The sequence below is a fragment of the Mauremys reevesii genome, linkage group 4 (genome assembly GCF_016161935.1).
Source record: "Mauremys reevesii isolate NIE-2019 linkage group 4, ASM1616193v1, whole genome shotgun sequence".
Lineage (NCBI taxonomy): Eukaryota > Metazoa > Chordata > Testudines > Geoemydidae > Mauremys > Mauremys reevesii.
In genome coordinates this window covers 95,065,351-95,081,401 of record NC_052626.1, presented here as the reverse complement: position 1 = coordinate 95,081,401, position 16,051 = coordinate 95,065,351, and the positions used below count along the sequence as shown (strand labels likewise).

General features: G+C 54.3%; 1 protein-coding gene across 3 annotated transcripts in view; it reads left to right on the top strand.

Moving 5' to 3' along the window:
* The first annotated feature begins 9,892 nt into the window (after positions 1–9,892).
* LOC120403678 (maestro heat-like repeat family member 5) overlaps positions 9,893–16,051 on the top strand; it is a 141,589-nt gene continuing 135,430 nt past the window's right edge. The window contains exon 1 of one of the 3 annotated variants that reach the window (XM_039535145.1): positions 9,893–10,296. The gene's annotated coding sequence lies outside the window, so the exon portion shown is untranslated. Of the gene's footprint in view, positions 10,297–14,588; positions 14,670–15,485; positions 15,912–16,051 lie in introns of those variants that run through there. The other 2 variants (XM_039535146.1, XM_039535144.1) reach the window with 2 other exon arrangements.

Below are 16,051 nucleotides of genomic sequence, written 5' to 3'. Positions count from 1 at the left end.
TGGAACATTCCTCAGAATGTGGGAATTGATTGGACATGGTGATCCAAATGCCCTCTGTCTGCTGAACAACCAGAGACCATTTTGGGTGAGTCAGGGGCTCTATTTTACTTTATTGCAGTGCAATGCCTTGCCGTTAAATACCAGCGAGGCCGGGAGTGCAGTGAGATTCAGGAAAGGATCCTTCTGCTTGATTCAGGGCATGAGCCGCCTTCTATGAGACAGGAACCGTGGTGGTAGTTGAGGATTCTTAGAGTCACTAGCCGGGGTCTTTCCTTGAACCCATCGCTCACACCGTGCAGCGATTCAGAGACCCAGCACACACAGGGTGGGGTGAAGGCGAATGCCAACCTGGCTTTCTGCTCACATAGACCCTTACTGTTGTGTATTTGGTTGTCATGGTTTTTGGTTCCTATGGTAACTGAGTTAGATTATTAGGGGATAGCTCAGCCAGCTTCAGCCGGCTGGGTGAGTTCTCTGAGTCTGTAAATAAAATGGTGGTTTTGTTAGCTGTCTGCTGTCTGGCCTCAAGTGATTTCTTCCTAAACCGGCTGCCCCCAAGGATATAACACTTACCTCCTTGCTCTATGCCTTCTAGTGGGTACCCTGAGTAGTGGCGCTAACCGTCACAACTAAACTCACAGACACTGCTCCTAGACACAGGCTATCCCAGCAGAGCACCAAGCCACAGAGCCTCCGCAAGCCAGGCCAGCCTAGAGCGGCCAGCATTGCAGCATTCCTAGACTCAGCCCTGCAGACAGGCCCAGCCCCCTGGCCTTTGCAATGCTGCCCTGGGTGCAGGACACTGGCAGGGCAGCACGGTTAGCTTGGTCAGGCCCCCGGAGCAGCCTCCGTGCACCAGGTACCTACGTGAGGGTGCAGACGCACTTGGCCGAGTCCCGGAGGTCCCACACCTTGATGTAGGAGGTTGAGATGGTGAAGACCAGCCCCGAGTGGTTGCAGTACTTGATGGACACCGCATTGTTGGGGTGGCCCTTCAGCGAGGCGATTTCCTGGCCCGTCACTAGGTTCCACATTTTGCAGCTCCAGTCTGGGAGAGGAAGCAGGAGCACATGACACTGCAGGACCTTTCCGTCCTCAGCACAGGAACCCCACAGTTCCCCCCGTCACTGCCTCCCCCTGCTCCCAGGGGCGAGAGGGGAGCTCAGTCCCCGTGGGCCACCCAGCCCCTGGCACCTGCGCTGGACCTGCCAAGGGAGGGAGGGTCTATCAGTGCCAGGTAAACACCTGCCCACTAGAGGCTGGGCAGAGGCCCCAACAACTGGCTTCAGGGATGTCACCACACAGCTGTTCAGCCTAATGACTCATGCAGCATGGCTGCCCTCTGCTGGGGGGAGCCAGAACTGCACCGGCCCGTTGTGGGGCTTGGGGCTCTCAGGCAGGCCGGCGCTGTCCGAGCAGGAGGCTCGTGTCCTGTCCCTGCAGTTCAGGGCGGCTCAGCCACGCCCTGGGGTAACAGGCTCACTCCCCAGCGATCACGCCCAGAGCTCAGCAGCCAGCCCGCCCCCGAGGCGCGCACCTTTGGATCCGGAGAAGAGCAGCTCGTCGGTGGCATCCACACAGAGAATGGGCTTGGAGTGTCCCTCCGCCAGGGAACTGCACTGCAGGAGGGCCATCCAGGCACTCCTGGCACCACCCGTGGGGTTAACGAGGCCCCTTCCGTGGGAGAGAGAAAGGGTGTCAGCAGGGGGTCGCTGGCTGGGTGACCCAGGACAAAGCCAGATCCCACCCCGCGAGGCTGCCAGGACCTGCTAGTGGGGCTCCATAAGAACATAAGAACATAAGAAAGGCCGTACCGGGTCAGACCAAAGGTCCATCTAACCCAGTATCTGTCTACCGACAGTGGCCAATGCCAGGTGCCCCAGAGGGAGTGAACCTAACAGGCAATGATCAAGTGATCTCTCTCCTGCCATCCAGCTCCATCCTCTGACGAACAGAGGCTAGGGACACCATTCTTACCCATCCTAGCTAATAGCCATTTATGGACTTAGCCACCATGAATGTATCCAGTCCCCTTTTAAACATTGTTATAGTCCTCGCCTTAACAACCTCCTCAGGTAAGGAGTTCCACAAGTTGACTGTGCGCTGCGTGAAGAAGAACTTCCTTTTATTTGTTTTAAACCTGCTGCCTAATAATTTCATTTGGTGACCCCTAGTTCTTGTATTATGGGAATAAGTAAATAACTTTTCCTTATCCACTTTCTCAACATCACTCATGATTTTATATACCTCTATCATATCCCCCCCTTAGTCTTCTCTTTTCCAAGCTGAAGAGTCCTAACTAACCTCTTTAATCTTTCCTCATATGGGACCCTCTCTAAACCCCTAATCATTTTAGTTGCCCTTTTCTGAACCTTTTCTAGTGCTAGAATATCTTTTTTGAGGTGAGGACCACATCTGTAAACAGTATTCGAGATGTGGGCGTACCATGGATTTATATAAGGGAAATAATATATTCTCAGTCTTGTTTTCTATCCCCTTTTTAATGATTCCTAACATCCTGTTTGCTTTTTTGACCGCCTTTGCACACTGCGTGGACATCTTCAGAGAACTATCCACGATGACTCCAAGATCTTTTTCCTGACTCGTTGTAGCTAAATTAGCCCCCATCATGTTGTATGTATAGTTGGGGTTATTTTTTCCAATGTGCATTACTTTACATTTATCCACATTAAATTTTGTTGCCCAATCACTTAGTTTTGTGAGATCTTTTTGAAGTTCTTCACAATCTGCTTTGGACTTAACTATCTTGAGCAGTTTAGTATCATCTGCAAACTTTGCCACCTCATTGTTTACCCCTTTCTCCAGATCATTTATGAATAAATTGAATAGGATTGGTCCCAGGACTGACCCTTGGGAACACCACTAGTTACCCCTCTCCATTCTGAGAATTTACCATTAATTCCTACCCTTTGTTCCCTGTCTTTTAACCAGTTCTCAATCCATGAAAGGACCTTCCCTTTTATCCCATGACAGCTTAATTTACGTAAGAGCCTTTGGTGAGGACCTTGTCAAAGGCTTTCTGGAAATCTAAGTACACTATGTCCACGGATCCCCCTTGTCCACATGTTTGTTGACCCCTTCAAAGAACTCTAATAGATTAGTAAGACACGATTTCCCTTTACAGAAACCATGTTGACTACTGCTCAACGGTTTATGTTTTCCTATGTGTCTGACAATTTTATTCTTAACTATTGTTTCGACTAATTTGCCCGGTACCGATGTTAGACTTACCGGTCTGTAATTGCCGGGATCACCTCTAGAGCCCTTTTTAAATATTGGCATTACATTAGCTAACTTCCAGTCATTGGGTACCGATGCCGATTTAAAGGACAGGTTACAAACCTTAGATAATAGTTCCGCAACTTCACATTTGAGTTCTTTCAGAACTCTTGGGTGAATGCCATCTGGTCCCGGTGACTTGTTAATGTTGAGTTTATCAATTAATTCCAAAACCTCCTCTAGTGACACTTCAATCTGTGACAGTTCCTCAGATTTGTCACCTACAAAAGCCAGCTCAGGTTTGGGAATCTCCCTAACATCCTCGGCCGTGAAGACTGAAGCAAAGAATCCATTTAGTTTCTTCGCAATGACTTTATCGTCTTTAAGCGCTCCTTTTGTATTTCGATCGTCAAGGGGCCCCACTGGTTGTTTAGCAGGCTTCCTGCTTCTGATGTACTTAAAAAACATTTTGTTATTACCTTTGGAGTTTTTGGCTAGCCGTTCTTCAAACTCTTCTTTGGCTTTCTTATTACACTCTTGCACTTAAGTTGGCAGTGTTTGTGCTCCTTTCTATTTGTCTCACTAGGATTTGACTTCCACTTTTTAAAGGAAGTCTTTTTATCTCTCACTGCTTCTTTTACATGGTTGTTAAGCCATGGTGGCTCTTTTTTAGTTCTTTTACTGTTTTTCTTAATTTGGGGTATACATTGAAGTTGGGCCTCTATTATGGTGTCTTTAAAAAGGGCCCATGCAACTTGCAGGGATTTCACTTTAGTCACTGTACCTTTTAACTTTTGTCTAACTAATCCCCTCATTTTTGTATAGTTCCCCCTTTTGAAATTAAATGCCACAGTGTTGGGCAGTTGAGGTGTTCTTCCCACCACAGTGATGTTGAATGCAATTGTATTATGGTCACTATTTCCAAGCGGTCCTGCTATAGTTACCTCTTGGACCAGCTCCTGCGCTCCAGAGCAAAGCAAACCATAGACAGAGGCTGTGGGGAAGCCGGCTCCCCAGACAGGCCCCCCGGGGGCAGGTCACACCCTGTTGGTGCTAATGGCTCAGGGACTCGAGCAGACCCTGCCTTGGCTGGGGGCAGGGGGGGGGGCAGGTGAGAGCCCAGCTGGGACTGCCGGGACCTAGGGCAGGGTGGGGATGGTAGAGGGGGCATCGAAGGCCCAGCTGGGACTGCCAGCTCTGGGGCCATTCCCGGCGCCAGCCATGGGAGTCACATGGGAGTCTGCCATTCACTGCTCTTGGGGCTGGGCTCCCTGGAGATTCACCCAGGGCCGGCTCTAGGCACCAGCAAACCAAGCAAGTGCTTGGGGCGGCACATTTTCAGGGGCGGCATTCTGGACAGCTTTTTTTTCCTGCTTCAGGCGGCAAAAGCCTAGAGCTGGCCCTGGCAGCAGCAGCGCGTCGTGCGCGGGGGGCGCCCTGGGGCCGCTGCGGTTCGCGCCTTGGGGGAGCAGCGCCCGCACCTTGTGGCTGGGCCGGGCGGGCTCCGAGCAGGGGACACTCAGGCTGGGGGCTGCCCTGCGGGCGCCGCGGAGCCGCCTGCAGGTGCCACAGGCGGCCACCCCCAGCGCCGCAGCGGAGCTGAGTGGGCGGCCCGAGCCACCCAGGGACTGCGGCAGGGCGGCCAGAAGCAGCAGGACCGTGAGGGCAGGCGCTGCCATGCGGGGCCCACATCCCGCTCTCTGGGGCTCTGCTCTCTGGGGCTACCCTGCCCTGGTTCCTCAGCCCCCTGCCGGGGCGGTCCCCACGCTCTGCCCTCCTGGGTCCCGGCCGGTCCTGGAGGCGGGAGCCCTGGCTGGAGGGACCCTGGGCTGAGGCCCCGCCCGGGAGCGCCCCTGCATCCCTCGACCCGGCCAGCGCCGGGCCAGCTGGAGCCGAGGGAGGAGAGAGTGGAGTCAGCACTGGTGGTGGCGCGCCCCGGGCTGGGGGGGCTGGGTGTGGGGGGGGGGTGGGGTCGGGGGGATGGGGAGACCCCAGGGCTGGGGCAGCAAGAGGTGCGGGGTGGGGGGAGAGCCCAGCGCTGGTGCAGCAGAGGGTGTGGATGGGGTGGGGTAGGGGGACAGGGAGAGCCCAACGCTGGTGCAGAAGGGGGTGCATGTAGGGGGGGGAGAGCCCAGGGCTGGGACGGGGGCAGCCAAATTCCTTTTTCCTTGAGGCGGCAAAAAACCTAGTGCCGGCCCTGGATTCACCTTCCCACCCGCTCCTTCCCCCGTGAGGCTCTTACTTGTCCAGCGCGGAGCCCTGGCTCTGGTTGCTGGTGAGGCGAGAGAAGACGTTGTGGTTGTTGCACGGCCTGGTGGGAGGGGATGAGGGAGATGTGAAGCCAACGTCCGAAGTCCTGAGCCGGGGTGTTCAGAAAGAGACCCAGGATTACAAGCCTGGTCCAGGGATCTACTACCAAAGGGTGGGAGAGGAGCCGGGGGGGAGGCTAAGTGAGAGGCTGGAGGGAGTTTCAGTTTGGAGCTGGCTGGGAAAATGGAGAGGAGTCCAGATGGGGCTCTGATCTCCCAACGGGGCTCTGGCTTTCCTGCCCCCCGCCCCAAGAGGGACCTAACTGAGGGGGTCCTGTTGTCTGAACCTGCAAGACCTGTCTTGGACTGTGTTCCTGTCGTCTAAATAAACCTTCTGTTTTACTGGCTGGCTGAGAGTCATGATGAATCACAGGAAGCCTGAGGTGCAGGGCCTTGTCTCCCCCATACTCCGTGGCACTCGGTACCCTACCCATCCCCAGCCCGAGCCCCCCGGCCCAGCGTTAGCGGGCGCTGTGCTCTGTACCCTACACCCCACATCTCCCAGCCCTGCTGCCCAGTATTAGGGGGTGCTGCACTCCATACCTGACACATCCCCAGCCCCAATCCCCCGGCCTGGCGTTAGGGGTGCTGTGTGCTCTGTACCCTCCACATCCCCATCTCCCAGCCCCCTGCCCGGCGTTAGGCAGTTTCTAGTGTCTGCTCGGAGACCCAATTCTGCCATTCTGTCCAGCCACATCTCCTCTCATGAGGCTGAATCCTCCCATCTCCCCAGACTCACCATAGCCCAGGACTTGGGGGGCACCTGCTGGCAAAGTGGCCTCGATCCCCACCACGCAGGCAGGGGTCATTCAGCCGGCGATAGCCCTTCTCTCGAGCCCTGAGTGCCTGTGTGTCATGGCTGCCTGCAGGGGTTCAGGGCCAGCAACTGCCTCGGGGGAGAGAACAGGGCCTGGCTAGGTAGGGGCTCAAACCGATGAGTGTCAGTTTGGATCCTCAGCGAGCCATAGGGTGCAACATGGGATTGGGGGGGGGGGTCAACCCCAGCCAGTTCATCATAGACCTTGTCCCTGAGGCCTCAGTAGAAATGGGGATGTTCACCTGGCTGCACGCAGATGCGAAGGACTGGAGAGGGAGGTGGCGGACGTGCCCTTTTGATGCCCGTGCCTGAGCACATGGGGAGAGCGGGGGCGCAGGCATCGCTCCATGGTACTGCTGGCAAATGTCTGTGACTCAAGTGCCCTGGGTGCACACGCCCCTACGGTGGAAGATCTACAGGCACAGGATGGTGCCTAAGGGGGAGCTACAGAGCCAGTGGTGAGAGGGGTTTGGCCTTTGACAGTCTGCTCTGGGTGCCTGGGCTGTCAGATCCCAGCCAGCCACTGGCATTGCCAGACCTCCCTGATCTATGGTGCTGCTGCTCTCCCTGCTTCTAGGAGTCACTGCCTCCCCCTGGGCCAAGATGTGACAGTGCTGCCCGTGGGAGACAGCTGAGGTCACTCAATTAGGGTGAACTGCAAACAGAACGGGGCAGACAAACCCCAGAAGCTGGTGGTTATTCCAATACTTAGATTTACCAAGCCAGCACAGAACAGCTTCTACCATACCCCACTGGTTACTCAGAAGTTCAAACACTGCAGTTCCCTTAAAGTGACCAACCTCAAGCCTCCATCCAGACACACACGTCAGATATGATGATGATTACTGAAAATCTTATCTCATCATATAAAAGAAAAGGTTCTTCCAATCTCAAAGGATCAGCCACATACCCAGGTCCAATTATAACTAGATCTTACCTAAAATACACGCTATAGCCAATTCTTATTAACTAAGCTAAAGTTTATTACAAAAGAAAAGCGAGAGAGTGTTGGTTAAAAGACCAATATACATACAGACTTGAATTCAGTTCTTGAGGTTCAGATACATAGTAGAGGTGAGCTTGTAGTTGCCAAAAGTCCTTTTAGAAATAGTCCATAGGTTATGGTCCAATGTCCATATTCAGGGTGACTCCAGTCAGTGACTGGGGATCTCAATCCTTATGGCTTAAGGTTCCCCCCTCTTGAAACCCAAAGCAGATCTGAGATGAAGTAGGATCATGTCCTAGGGTTCTTATACATTTCCAGCAGCCTTTTGGCTTGAGAAAACAATAGGCCTAATGCTCCTTCTCCCAAACATCCTGGCAATTAACACAGGGTAATTTAGCCATTAAATAGTTCAGATAGGTTACCACAACCTTCAAAGAGACACATAGAAAATAATACTATTTCACCCAAGCATCTTCCTAAATGTTAATATTCCTTTTGATCTTTAAATTAAAGCCATAGCAATAAACAAGTCTTGTTTGCTTACATCACAAGACCTGAGCAAACACCTACCCTTCTACCTCTAACAATGCAGACCTGCATTTCAAAGCTCTATTCATTTACACATCTTCCTAACCAGTTTCTAAAGTTCAGCCCTGGGTCAGGTTAGTCTGCGAGTTAATTAACTCTTTCTGGCCCTGTTTTTCTTCAGTGAGATATTAGATCAGACTCATAATGTCACACAAGACCCCCGCAGCAATCATCTCCTGGGGCTGCCGAGGCACTGAGCAGCTAGCAAGGCCTGAGACTCAGCTGGTGGGGAGGGGTAGGAGGCTGCTCTTAAAGCAGCTTGTGCGTTGTTGCCGTGGTGGAAGGGGAAGCAGAGATGGGGCCGTTTTACATCCCATGGCCAAGGCACCCAGCAGCTTGGGCAGGTGCAAAGAGCCGCCCGCGTGAGCTGGGAATGGGAGCTGGGGGTAAGGAGAGTTCAAGAACCCCCATTCTGCGCTGTCACAAGGAGGAGGAGCCAGGATGGAACTGATGCTCCCACTCGGGGATCTGGGGAACCCCCTGGCTCCAGCTGCATAGATACGAGGAGGGGCTCTGGCCTGGGGTCTGCACGAGCTGGGACTAGATGAGCCCAGTGGTCCCTTCTGGCCTAACGTCTGTGACTGTGGGGAGCGGAAGGTCCTGTGACGGTACCTCCCATAAGTCTTTATGAAAATAGGACATAGCTGGAATATGTTTTGTGCTGCCTGTGCCATGTAACATATTTCTGTAAAGGTTATGGTCTACTATATCTAGTCATCCTATTTGTACACATCTATCATTTTCTACTTGAGGTTAAGAATATTGGCTGTATACTTGCTTGATTTCTAAGTAAGCTTTGTGAGGCATTTGGTCAGCTCCTTTAGGAAGGAATTCGCAAGGCTAAGTACCTGATCAGGAAGCACTTGGGGAACAATGCCTCTTGGAATGCTCCAGTCCACATAAGAAGTCTTCCTGGAGACATACAAGATACCATGTGGACAATGGCTTCTACCTGTAAAGACTGTCAGTCATGCATGGACATGTGACTTGCCCAGGTGACTCCAGGACTCCATCTTGGAGCTGGACTTTCCATAGGAGTGAGGAGGGGGATCTCTACCCACAAGAGAAAGTCTATTTAAACCCCTGGGAGAACCCTCCATTTTGTCTTCAGCTGGCTAAAGAGAGAGCCTCCCCACCCCCAGGATATTTGGAGGAAACTGCAACAAAGGGGTGTGAGTGATTGCTGGACCCAGGTTAAAAGATTAGTCTGTAAAAGGGAGCCTTCCGGAACTGGTGAGGATCTTATCAGTATTCAGTGTTTGATTAGACATAGGTTTGCGCATTTTATTTTATTTTGCTTGGTGACTTACTTTGGTCTGTCTGTTACTACTTGGAACCACTTAAACCTACTTTCTGTGTTTAATAAAATCACTTTTTACTTATTACATACTCTGAGTTAATTATTAATACCTGGGGGAGCAAAGAACTGCGCATCTCTCTCTATCAGTGTTATAGAGGGTGAACAATTTATGAGTTTACCCTGCATAAGCTTTATACAAGGTAAAATGGATTTATTTGGGTTTAGATGCCATTGGGAGTTGGGCATCTGAGTGCTAAAGACAAACACACTTCTGTGAGCTGTTTTCAGGTAAACCTGCAGCTTTGGGGCAAGTAATTCAGACCCTGGGTCTTTGTTGGAGCAGACGGGAGTGTCTGGCTTAGCAAGACAGGGTGCTGGAGTCCTGAGCTGGCAGGGAAAACAGGAGCAGAGGTAGTCTTGGCACATCAGGTGGCAGCTCCCGGGGGGGTTCTGTGATCCAACCCGTCACAGGTCCCTCCCATGTCCCCGGTGGGGAAGGACAGGCTCTTAAACCCTGTGAGGCCAGAACTAGTCTGGGCTGGGGCATCCCATGGCTGGGGAGTCACACACTGGCTGGCTTGTGACTCACCTGCCCATTGTGACATGCCCCCTGCTGGCTGGCACAGCCTCATCCCCTCACTGTCAGGCTTGGCTCTGGCAGAGCGAGTGCTTTCACGTGCTGCTGAGGAACGCTGAGCCAGCCGTTTCAGCTCTGCCACCGGCAGCAGAAAGTGGGTGGACCATATACACACCGGCTTTTGCCCACTCCTGCCTCCAGGTAGGAGAATCTTCTATTGCCCACCTCTGCTTTTCCATTGCATCGCCAGCCACACCGAGCCTTCTGCGAGCTCCTGGCTGCCAAGTTCCCTGGTGCTGGCTGTCTAGCCCGGTGCCAGTGAGGAAGTGGGCAGCGGCATGCGCACAGGAGGGAGTCTGGGGCGGCTAAACAGAAGGGGTCGCACCAGTCAAGCCCAGAGGGGATGGAGACAAGGAGGAGGGTTTAGCGGGGCTGGTGGCAAGGCACGGGAAGGCGGCACAGGCTGGTAGATGAGGCATTGGGCTGGGACTCTGCTGTAAGTCTTCTGAGTGAGATCAGGTGAGTCCCTGACACTCTGGGCCTGAGCAAACTAGGGAGAGCAAGTCCCTGCTCCATGGGGGGGGGAGGGGTTGAGATGCTAAATACAACAACACCCGCATGCTCAGCTGCTGCTGTGATGGGGCCAGGTAAGTGTCCAGATAGGGAGGTAGCTGGTGGCCAACATGGACCATGTGGGGGTGATGAAAGGCAAATGGGAAGAAGCATAAGAAGTGTGTGTCATGGAGTCCCTGGGCAATACTCTGGAGCTGCTCCCTATGAAGCCAGTCAGGACTCTGGTGAAGTTTCCTCTCTGTGAGCAGGCTCTTCTGGGCCAGAAGCTCACAGGGCTTCCAGCTTCCTGGGTCTGACCTTGGAGCATTCAGCATCCTCTGCCCCTCCTTGCGCTTCCCACAGTGAGTCTGCCCAAGCAGGGTCCTAGAGAAGCCAGAGGGTCCTGCACCCCCACTTCGCAGTCAGACGTGACTCTTAGCCAGCCAGGAAAATAGAGGTTTATTAGATGACAGGAACACGGTCTAAAACAGAGCTTGTAGGTCCAGAGAACAGGACCCCTCAGCCGGGTCCATTTTGGGGGGCAGTGAGCCAGACACCCACGTCTGCACTTCACTCCTCATCCCCAGCCAGCTCCAAAGTGAAACTCTCCAGCCCCTGCTCTCTGGCCTTTGTCTCTTTCCCGAGCCAGGAAGTCACCTGATCCCTTTGTTCTCCAACACTTTTAGCTATCCTCTTGCAGGAGGGAAGGGCCCCGGCCATTAGCTGCCCGGAAACCGTGTCAGCCATTTATGCACACTGGCCTTTATCCCACCACCTAGAGACTTAAGAAATGCATAGGGGAAACTGAGGCACCCCTACAGTATTCAGAGGCAACATTAAGAACAGTCCCACTTTGTCACAGTGAGGGAGTTGGAGAGTCTGTGGGAAGCCCACTCTCTTGTGAAATCAACCACCCTCAGACGGTGCGGGTCCTTCGCAGGCCTGAGGGTGCTGATCTGGGCTTTGCGCGCTACCCAGGTCTCTAATCCTGGCTCATTCCCAGGAAGCTGGGAATGTGAGTGATGGAGCTGCCAGCTCTGGGCATCTCCCTTCCCAGCATGAGATTGCCTTGTGGCGGGGGGTAAGCCCACCCCAGGAGCTGGCATTTGTTGGCCTCTTCCACAGAGCACTGGAGTCTCAGCCGCTCCAGATCGGGGGGGAGGGGCCAGCTGTGAATTTGGAGCCAGATCCGGGTTTGGATCTGAATCCGCCGGTGCTGCGGAGCGTTCAGATGTGGGGAGCTAGCTCCTGCCCACGCCATAGCACAACGTGCCACTTCAGCCAGCCACCTGCCAGGCTCTGGCAGCGCCCAGTGTGGAACTGCAGCTGGGCCCTCCAGAGCCGAGCTGCTGCTCCTCCTCTCTGCTGGCCAGCCAGCCGCAGCTCCTCAGCACCTGCCCGCTCAGCCCCACCTCAGTGCGCCTGCCTCCCCAATCTCCTCCCTGGCGCTGAACCTCGCCCCCGGCACCTGGCATGTCAGTACCCAGGGGGCCGGGAGCCAAGCGCCCTGGGAGCCATCTGTAAGGGGCTGAGTCCCTCCTGTGCTGGGCTCCAGCCAATCCACAAGCCAGGAACTGGCCTTGTGACTCCCAGAGCAGCTATATCAGTCTCACAGCAGCAGCTCAGTCTGCTCAACATCACTCCAGGGCCAGGAACTTGCTCCTGCCTGACAAAGGCAACAGTCTGAGCCTGCTCCAGCCTTGTTCCTAGTCCTACTCCAGTCCTGGTCTCCCTCCAGTCCCCATTCAGGAGACGCAGCGTGGGGGGAATCGGGCTGTGTCTGTACAATGTCTAGCACCGCGGGGCCCTGATCCCGGACTGAGCCCTCTGGGCACTACAGAAATACAAAGGAGAACAGCAGGGCTGGAGGATTTACAGGCTCCTTGTGAGGAGGACTGGTTGGGTTGAGCCCGCAGTGAGTCCACAGTAACACAGAGCTGTGCTAGTGATGGAAGATCTATTTCATCTTCCCTACCTAGCACAGTTCATAACTTAGCACTGACCAGCTGCAAGGATCATGGTGGGCCCTGGTATGGCTGTAGCAGCAGATTCAATGTTCGGGAAAAGCAAGATCTGTGTGTAGCGCCCCTCTCCACCTGATTACCTCCTTTACTGGCAATCTTCTTACAGGTTCTGATGGACAGGTCTGGGTTCTTTTGGATCCTGCCACCCACTCAGTAGGGTGAATCTTTTTTGGTTATGAAATTAGTTGGCGGTGCCTCCACCCCCCTCGCTCCTTCCTGGCAGAGTCACCAGGGCAGCTTGGGCGGAAAATTCTAACTACAGAGGAATCCCCACTTATTTGCCAGATAGTTGGAGACTTCCAAGAAATAACACAACACATAAAAATATATTCAACACAACAATTATATTAAACAGGCAACAATACAACATAACAGGGGAAACACTATTTTTAGGGTCACCGGTGCCCACACTTAAAATACCCGTGTCTGGATGTAACAAATGCAAAACTAGTGTCCTGTTGGTACGCGTACTTTGCTGGGGCCCTTGATGACCGATACAATTCTCTGCAGAGGTGTAGCAGTGTGGCTGACTGGGTTCAGTACAGCCCAAAAGACCCACAAGTGGGAGGAGGTGGTGAATCCCTCCACAGGTGTAATAAGCGGTAGATTATAAAATCCTCAAACCCTCACTCCCTGGCTTGAGGACACAGTTCAGGGAGTAGAGGGTCCCCAAAACAAATTCCCTGACTAACTAACTAAAGACAAGGCACTCACGAACTCCACAAATGATCTTCAGGGTTGAGGATGACGCTGGACGATTTCAGGGGCTGCTGTCCGCTGGCAGGGATCCTCCTCAGGCAGGAATCAGCCCTGGACTAGCAGCGCTGACCATGTGGGGACTGGTCTCACCAGGGGAGCTGGAGGCGAACCCAGCCTGGCTGGGGAAATTTCTCAGCAAACATAACAATTGGGAATCATCTGTGAGGAAGGAAAACCCAGCTGGGGAATCTGGTGTCAGGTCCCTAGAGGCCAGTTCTCAGGGGGAACCCTGCTTGCAGGCCTGGGACTCACCAGCTCCCCTCAAAGCCTGTTTGGCCTTTGCCCTGGCTGGCTCCAGCCTCCCCTCAAAATGGCTTCTCCCTCTCCTCAACTCCCTGGGAGGGGCATCTCCACTCCCTATTGGTTGCTGGGCAGACTCTGAGGTTGCCTTGGCTCCTCCTCCCTGAGCTGCCAGCAGACAGACCTCCAGGAATCTCCTTGGGGGTTACATGTGCAATAGGCAACGTTGTTCCATCTGGGCACCAGCCAGCTCCTGTGCCCCAGAGAGCTCTCACAGCTCACACTGAACCAGGGACAAACGGGGCAGGAGGTTGGAAGAGAATGTGCCAGCCTGGGACCCAGGAGACCCATGGTCATTTCCCAGCTCTGACACAGATATTCTGCGTGGCCTCAGGCAAGTCCCTTATTCCCTCTGTGCCACAGTTCCCTGTCTGTTCAGTGGGGGGTAGCAGCCAGGCCCTGCCCTGCAGGGGGTGGTTAGATTAAATGCAATCGAGGTTGGGCAGTGCTCTGATGCCATGGGGATGAGGGCCAGGATGGTGCCTAAGACAGACCAAAAGCAAGGGGGAGCTACAGAGCCAGTGGTGAGAGGGTTTTGGCCTTTGACAATCTGCTCTGGGTGCCTGGGCTGTCAGACCCCAGCCAGCCACTGGCATTGCCAGACTTCCCTGAGCTATGGTGCTGCTGCTTTCCCTGCTTCTAGGAGTCACTGCCTTCCCCGGGCTGAGACCCCCGCAACAATCATCTCCTGGGGCTGCTGTGGCACTGAGTGGCTAGCAAGGCCTGAGACTCAGTTGGGCGGGGGGGGGGCTGCTCTTAAAGCATGGGCTGGGAGCTGGAGTAGGAGAGAGTTCGGGAACCCCCGTTCTGTACTGTCACGAGGAGGAGGAGCCGGGATGGAAGTGATTCTCCCACTCAGGGATCCATCCGGCAACCTCCTGGCTTCAGCTGCATGGACGCAGGGAGGGGCTCTGGCCTGGGGTCTGCAGGAGCTGGGACTAGACAAGTCCAGCGCTCCCTTCCAGCCGAACATCTGTGACTGTGGGGAGCGGAAGGTCCCTCCCATGACCCTGGTGGGGAAGGACAGGCTCTTAAACCCTGCGAGGCCAGAACTAGTCTGGGCTGGGGCATCCCATGGCTGGGGAGTCACACACTGGCTGGCTTGTGACTCGCCTGCCCATTGTGACATGCCCCCTGCTGGCTGGCACAGCCTCATCCCCTCACTGCCAGGCTTGGCTCTGACAGAGCGAGAGCCGGCATGTGCTGCTGAGGAACACTGAGCCAGCCGTTTCAGGCAAATGGGAAGAAGCATGAGAGGTGAGGGAGCTGGAGAGTCTGTGGGAAGCTCCCTCTTGTTGCCGGCTCAAAGAGCCCGAGGCGGAGCAACAGCGGTTCGTTGCCCGGTGTGCGTCGCACTAATTATCACACCAGGGTGGAGAAGCAAAACCAGGTTTATTTGAGCCCAAAGAAAGGTGTCAGGGAGAAAAGCATTCTCAAATCCTGCACACCCGCGCGCAGGCGGGGTCCCAGCATTTATACCCCCCTTGTTTGTGTAAGCCTTTTGTTCGGTTTTCCCCCTCACCCCTCCCTTCCCAGCAGCAGCTACATTAGGCATTACATTTCAGCGTGTTAGAAAAGGTTCTCATCCACAAGCTTATCTCTGGCCTTGACAGAACAAACGCATACAGATTTTCCTCCCCCCTCTCCCCCTCCTCCCCGCCGCTTCTGCTGTTTCAAACTCCTACATTTGCAAGCTGAGATTGCTGACAGTTACACATTTTGCTTGCAGTCTGTTAGCATCTTAGATTGGTTAAAGTTCACAGCATGTAAGAACTTTGGTTCACTTCAGGCCCAAAGTCACAACTTTGGTTTACTCAGGTCTAGTGGCACCAACACTCTTTTGTGAAATCAACCACCCCCAGGTGGTGCGGGTCCCTCACAGGCTTGGGGGTGCTGATCCGGGCTTTGCGCGCTATCCGAAGCTCTGATCCTGGCTCATTCCCAGGCAGCTGGGAGCGTGAGTGGTGGAGCTGCCGGCTCTAGGCATCTCCCTTCCCAGCACGAGATTGTCTCTGGGGGAAGCCCACCCCAGGATTTGGCGTTTGTTGGTCTCTTCCACAGAGCGCTGGAGTCTCAGCCGCTCCAGATCAGGGGGAGGGGCCAGCTGTGAATTTGGAGCCTGATCTAGGTTTGGATCTGAATCCGCCAGTGTTGCGGAGCGTTCAGATGTGGGGAGCTAGTTCCCGCCCGCGCCACATCACAATGTGCCACTCCTGCCTCCCCAATCTCCTCCCTGGCTCTGCACCTCGCCCCCTGCAACTGGAATGTCATTAGCGAGCTAGGCCTGACCACCTCCATCACCTTTGCTGACCCCATCACTTCCATAGGGAATGGCACTGAGGATGCCAGGGGAACTGGCATTCTCAGGTTGCCAGGAGCCATTGTTCTATTTACCAAGACAGTCCGATGCCAGGACAGTGCCCCTGAGCTCTGGACAGGGCTAGGGCTGCATTAAGACACCTGCCGTGCAGCTGCTGTAGAGTCAGCAGGAGACATTGAGTGAGGAATGGAGCCCCCCAGAGCAGGGGCCATTCAGGACACCCATCATGGGGGGAATCACGCCTGGGATGCTCTCCAGCGGCTGCTGCCACACAGGCCTTGGAGAGATGATCCGTGAAACCCCCAGAAAGCGCGGCCCC